Genomic DNA, 6,730 nt, shown 5'->3' with positions numbered 1-6,730 from the left:
TTCTCTTCCCCTTCCTGTGTGCTCAGAGCCAGGAGACTTGAAATGATAGCTAATAAGAAAAATGACATGGGATGGATATTAAGAACACTCATGAGAAGAAAGCATTGTTTTTAAACATTGTGAAGTCTGTTACTGAGAAGATAGATTAGGTTTTGTATAATCAACAGAACCAAAACTAGGAGTGGAAGTTATGGGGGCAAGAGTACACCTCAACATAGAAGTTTCTAGTAGAATAATCAAAAGACGGAATAGATTTCTTCAAGAACATCCACATAACCACTTGGCAGGAATGTTGCAAAAGCTGTTTTCAAGTATCAGCCAAGTACTTATAAGTAGCGATTTTTGGGGTCCCTCACAGACCTGAAACAATCCATGAATCTATATCCACATATCAGGGATGCATAGGCAACAGGAATACTGAGATCTAACAACTTGGAATTACTGAGAGCCCTAGAAAACAGAGACCGGTAAGAAAATGCACTAGCTACTTAACCACAGGGACTAAGGTGGGACTCCAGTTCCAGAAGAATTGGCATGCCAGACACAGAAAGAAGGATGCTCACAACATGAAGGAGCATCATCTACTGTTCTGGTTACTGAGCTACAAATTGTGGGCAGAGGACACAAAGCAACATCCTGTCTGAAGAAGAATGGTTTAGTGGCTCAGAGTAGTGAGGGGCATAGATTCAAATTTCTGTCTCACCACTGACAAGCTGTGTGTCTTTGGCCAAGTTGCATAGTTAATGCTCACAAAATGTTGGTTCATATTATTTTATTATTATTTCTGAGCAGAGATTTTGTCTCAGGATATGGCGCAGAGCAAAAATCAACCAAACAAACAAAACTGAATTTCAAAGGATGAAAATCACACTGAGTATGTTTTATGACAAAAGTGGAATTAGATTAAAAATTAATAACAGAAAGACAACTGTATTATTGCCCAAATTTTTAGAAACAAAATACTCATGAAAAGAACCTATGTATCAAGAAAAAAGTTACAATGGAAATGAGAAAATGTTCTGAAATAAGTGATAATGAAAATCCAATATATCAAAACTAGTGGCAAAAGGCAGTGCTTAAGAAAATTTATAGGTTTAAATAACATGTTTGAAAAGTGAGGTATAAAATCAAAGATCTAAGCTTTTATCACTAAAAGCAAAGAGGAAAACCAGCAAATTAAGCCCAAAGGAAACGGAAAAAGAAAGTAACAAAGACGAGTGCAAAAATTAACGAAACATAAAGCAGGAGAATAATTAAGTTGTTTTTTTGAAAATATTAATAAAATTGATAATCAACAAGACTGATGAAGAAAAAAGGGAAGATAAAATTAGTGACATCAAGAATTAAACAATGGAATTCTCTACAAATCTCACAGACATTAGAAAAAATAAAATAGATGAATATTTTATGCCAATAAATTTGACTACTTACATGAAATAGACAAATTTCTTGAAAAACACAACTTAATAGAATAGATACAAGGCAAAGAGAAAATCTGAGTTATTTCATATCTGTGAAAGAAATTAAATCCGTTATCCAAAACCTTTGTACAAAGAAAATTCCAAGTTTAGGTGGCTTCATTGTTGAATTCCACCAGACTTTTAATAAAAAAATAACACTGGCCCTACACAAACCCTTTCAAAGAATACAGAGAAAACTCTTCCCAATTCATTTTGAGACCAGAAAAGACAAAACTATATAGTAATAAAAAACCCCAAACTATTAGCAAATCAAATCCAGATACATATAAAATTGATGATAAATTTTTTCTAAATGGGGTCATTCTAGGCCTATGAAGTTAGTTAACACTTGAGAGTCAATCAACGTAATTCATTTCATTAATAAAAATTAAAGATCATATGACCATCTCAGTAAATGGAAAAAAATGTACTTAGTAAAATTCAACATCTATACAAGGTAAAAACTTTCAGCAAACTGGAAATAGAAGGAAAATTTATTAACTTAACACAGTGTTCAAATATTACACACATTCTCTTTAGCGTCAGAAACAAGAAAATAATCGCTTCTACTCAACCTTCACCACTGATCTGGGACAGTACAATAAAGCAAGAAAAATAAACAACAGGAATAAAAATTGGAAAGTGTAGTGGGTTGACCAAAAGCTACCCAAAGACTCAAACCCTATCCCTTAGAACTTGAAAGTGTTACCTTATTTGGAAAAAAGATCTTTGCAGATATAATTAATGATTTTGAGATGAGGCAATCACCCTGGATTATCTAGTGGACCCTAAATGCCATCAAAAGTGAGAGAGAAAGAGAGAACACACGCAGAAAAAAAGGACGCACGAAGACAGAGGTAGAGATTGGACTAATGTGGCCACAAGCCAGGGAATGCCAATGGCCACCAGAAACTTGAGGAGGCAAGAAACAGATTCTCCCCAGAGCCCCCAAAGGAAGTGAAAGCCCGGCAGGCTAGACCATGATTTTGGAGCCTCCAGAACTGTGAGTGAATAAATTTCTGTTGTTTTAAACCACACAGTTTGTGGTAATTTGTGAACCGTAGCCACAGGAAATTAATAGAGAAAATAAGAAATAAAACAGTTTGCTTGCAAATGACATTATTTTGTATGTAAACATCCAAAAGAATCTACAAAATACTATTAGAATTAACAAGTGAACGTAGCAAGGTTGCTAGATGCAAAGTGGATGTATAGAAATCAATTGGATTCTTACATATTTTATATACTAGCAAAAAGTAATTAGAAAATTGAATTTTAAAACAATATTATTTAAAGTAGGATAAAAAATTGTCAAAGTTCTAGAAATAAACTTAACAAAATATGTGTATGACCTTTACATGGAAAACTAAAAATTATGGTTAAGAGAGAGAAAATCTGAAGAGATATAACAAGTTTATAGATTGGAAGGCTTGATATTATTAACACAGTAATTTCCCCCAAATAGATCTACACATTCAATGAAGTCCCAATCAAACTTCTAACAGTTTTATTTTTCATTAAAATTAACAAGCAAATTACCAAATCACAAGGAAAGGCAAAGAGTCCATAATAATTGAGACAACATAGAAAAGGAAAATCAAAGTTGGAAGATTTAAACTGCTAGACTTCAAGACTTACTGTAAATAAAACAATGTCATACTGGGCCAACACGTGAAAATAGAAAAGTGGAGCAGAATAGGAAAGACCAGAAACAGACCCACAATTGAAAGGTCATGTGATTTACAACAAAGGTGTTGCTTCAATTTGGTGACGAAGTATAGTCAATAAAAAAAAATGATGCTGGAGCAATTAGATATCTATATGGAAAAACAATCTTTGACTCCATCTCCATAGACTTAAATGTGAAAGCTAAATGAATAAAACTTCTAGAAGAAAACATAGGAGCATATTCTCATGACCTTGGTCGTAAATAAAGATTTCTTAAGACCCAAAAAGCCCTAACCATCAAAGAAAAATTTTATAAATTGAACTTTAATGAAAAAAGATGTCTTCATATTAAAGACATCATTAAGAAAGTAAATAGGCAAACCACAAACTGAGAAACATGTTTATGTGTAAAATAAGGAGATATATCTATACACACACATACGTATTCATATTATCTCATATTATCTATACTTTTATATTATATATATTTTTGTGTTATATGTCTATATGTTTACACACACACACACTAAGGAGGTTGTATCCAGAACTACAACTTAACAATAAAAAGACAGCCCAGTTATTAAAAATAGACAAAAGCCTTAGGCACTACACAAAAGAGGATATCCAAATGCCAAATAAGCAGATAAGAAGTTCCTCAAAATCAGTCCTTTTTGGGAAATGCAAATAAAAACCACAATGATATACTACTGCCTCCCCATCAGAACAGCTAAAATGAAAAAGACAGAAAATACCAAATTTGAGGAGAATGTGAAACAAATAACACTCTCTCAAATATTGCTTCTGTCAATGGAAATTTGTTCAAACACTTTGGAAAATTCTTTGCATTATATACTAAAGCTAAACATATGAGTCAGCAGTTATAGTCCTAGATATGTACCTGAGAAAAGAGTGGATATCAAGAGAATGTTCATAAAAGCCTAATTTGTAAGAGAAAAAAACTTGAAACAATCCAAGTGTCCATCAACAGGAGAATGGATAAATGTGATACTTCAAAAGTGTCCTGAATTGAGATAAGGGGACTGTATATGTATACTCCAAATTCCACCAGTCATTATTGGATGGGGTCGATTTTCGATGAGCTGTGACCATAGTAAGGTGGCTCTCTTCAGCCAAGGGCGATGCCCTGAAAGATACTCAGTTGAGAGCTGTTAACTGTCAAATGTCCTTTCACCAGCGGAAATAAGAGCTTCTGTCCTGAAGTGGGGATCTGGGCAGGGGACCTCAGCTTCCACTATTTCCTATCAGGGCAGAGTTAATCCAAGCACTGTTCTCTGACAACAGTCTGTCCTCAGAAATCCCTGGAAATCTGTCAAGTTGTTTGCAGGTGGTTTTACAGTTTTGGAGCAAAAAAGTATGAAATGTTTATTATATATATATTTTACATTAGAAATGTAAAGATTAATTAGTTCTTTAACAAAAATCTTTTATATTTTTCATAGTGATTATATTTTTAAATGATCTGTTTATCCTACAAGGGCTGAGTGAATCAGATTATCTTGGTTAACATTCCAAGGTCCAGTGCATCTTGGCTAGTGTATTTTCATGTCACTGGCATATTAGGTTTTCTGTTGTTTAATTTACATTGTTCTCATTATTATATTGATGCATTACATCCCCAAAATGACAAAAAGGGATTACTGGCTCAAAAGTGGTGCACTGACACATAAAAGTAGTGATGAAAATGGAACGTAAATACAACAATTCAGAATACCACAATAAATGTGGAGAGATAAGACTTCCAGTGCAATGCACGCTCTGAGACAAATGAGGATTTTGCAGCGGCTGATAAAGAAACTCATAAACAGATAGTATAATAATGGATACACAAAGATGGGATTTTATTGACTATTTGCTTCTAGTGCTTCTAGTATTTTGTCTGTTACAATATTTTGTCAAATGTTGGTAGAAAGCCACTGAAGAATTTTGCATCATTTGCAAAGACAGTGCCCTAACTGGTGAGTCAATTAAGTTGTCCTGGAACAATTACAAAATAATGCTTTTTTAGTACAAAATTAATGAGTTCAGTCACTAAACGTAAAGAAGAGACCAAAACCACAAAGTCATCACTCAAAGTTGCATTGCTTGTAGCAAAAATAGGGCAAGCTACGTGATTGCCAAAAGTCCTATAAAACAGGAGGGAGGTTTATAAAATGATGCTCAAAGAGAATGCAGAACATGCTATTGGCACAAATTCTTTCTGCAGTGGAACTTCAAGCAAAGTAATGGCCTTCGATATGGAGAAATAATCACTATCATACGTGTGTGCAAGGAAATAGTTAGCTTTGGGGATGAACGATGCCTCTAGTATCCAAAGCCTGAATCAGCACTTGGCAAATATACAGTACATATAAGAGAGAGACTTTATGTGTTTATTCCTGAAAATGAAAGCCATTAAAAACAGAACAACTGTTTATTGGCCTGAGTTTTAGGTTGGAAAAATGTGTGCTGGGATCTTTACTAATGGAACACCAGTACCCAGCTTCCCGAATAGAAGTTGTCTCTAAAGCCCAATCCGTATACTGCTTTATTAACAGACAGCCATTGGTGCTCAATAATGTGCTATTGATTCAGTGTTGACAAATATAGTGAAAACTGTTTGAACCATTATTTTTCTTTAGGGTACATCTTTTAACATGCCAGGTAAAGAAATAGGCAGTAAGCATAAGACCTTGCTGACTGATGAGACAAAAAGTGTGCATGTGAGTTTCTGAAATGAGGGGAGAAATAAGCAAACATTTCTTCATGACATAGCAATTGTAGTCAAGCCCATTTCTGGGATCTCAGGTGGCTTAACTGAAGAGATTAACTCACCAAATACGGGGGGTCATAAATAGCCTGCACATATCACATCTGGCTCAAGCATCATGATTTCAATCAGGATTTGTAGGAAGTCCAACTAGTGAATTAAATAACTCAATTGCTAAGATTTCAACTCTGTCCCAATATTTGATATTTTCTTTTACTTATTGGAAGAAGAAATTAATCATGGACCATGAGAAAATGTAAAACCACAGCAAAATATTTGAACTGAATATTTTTTAATTTCCAGAACAGCATGCAACCGGTGAGTTCATTAGTAATCAACTTTCCACTGTCTCCCAAATTATACTTTTGAATCTTCCAGAATTTCATTGTGACCAGTTCTCAGCACCAACAGAGCCACAAAATACTTGTGACAATTCTAGATGAGTGTAATTGTGAATTTGATGTTTCTAATTTGATAGAAATAAAAATTAAGAAAAGAAGTTGACATGGAATCTACTCTATGGCTCAAGTTATTTGTCCGTCAGCTCAACAGAGTTACTTTGGTGAAAGTTGAAAACACCATCCCACTCACAGATGTAAAATCATAGTTATCATTATTTTAAAATATTATAATCTACATATATTTCAAGTTTATGATGAATCTTTAAAAAAATATGCTTACCCAAATTAGTGGTTTGTGTTTGCATTAAATTGGTTTGTAGATGCCAAATACTTCAGAGCCGCTATTGAAGGTGATCCTGAAATTACGACTCAAAGACAGCTATCTTCAAGAAGACCAACTCTGGGGACCAGCCCAGCAGTGACACAGTTAAGTT

Source organism: Equus caballus, chromosome 30, assembly GCF_041296265.1.
Source record: "Equus caballus isolate H_3958 breed thoroughbred chromosome 30, TB-T2T, whole genome shotgun sequence".
Lineage (NCBI taxonomy): Eukaryota > Metazoa > Chordata > Mammalia > Perissodactyla > Equidae > Equus > Equus caballus.
Note: the sequence above shows the minus strand (reverse complement) of the source record.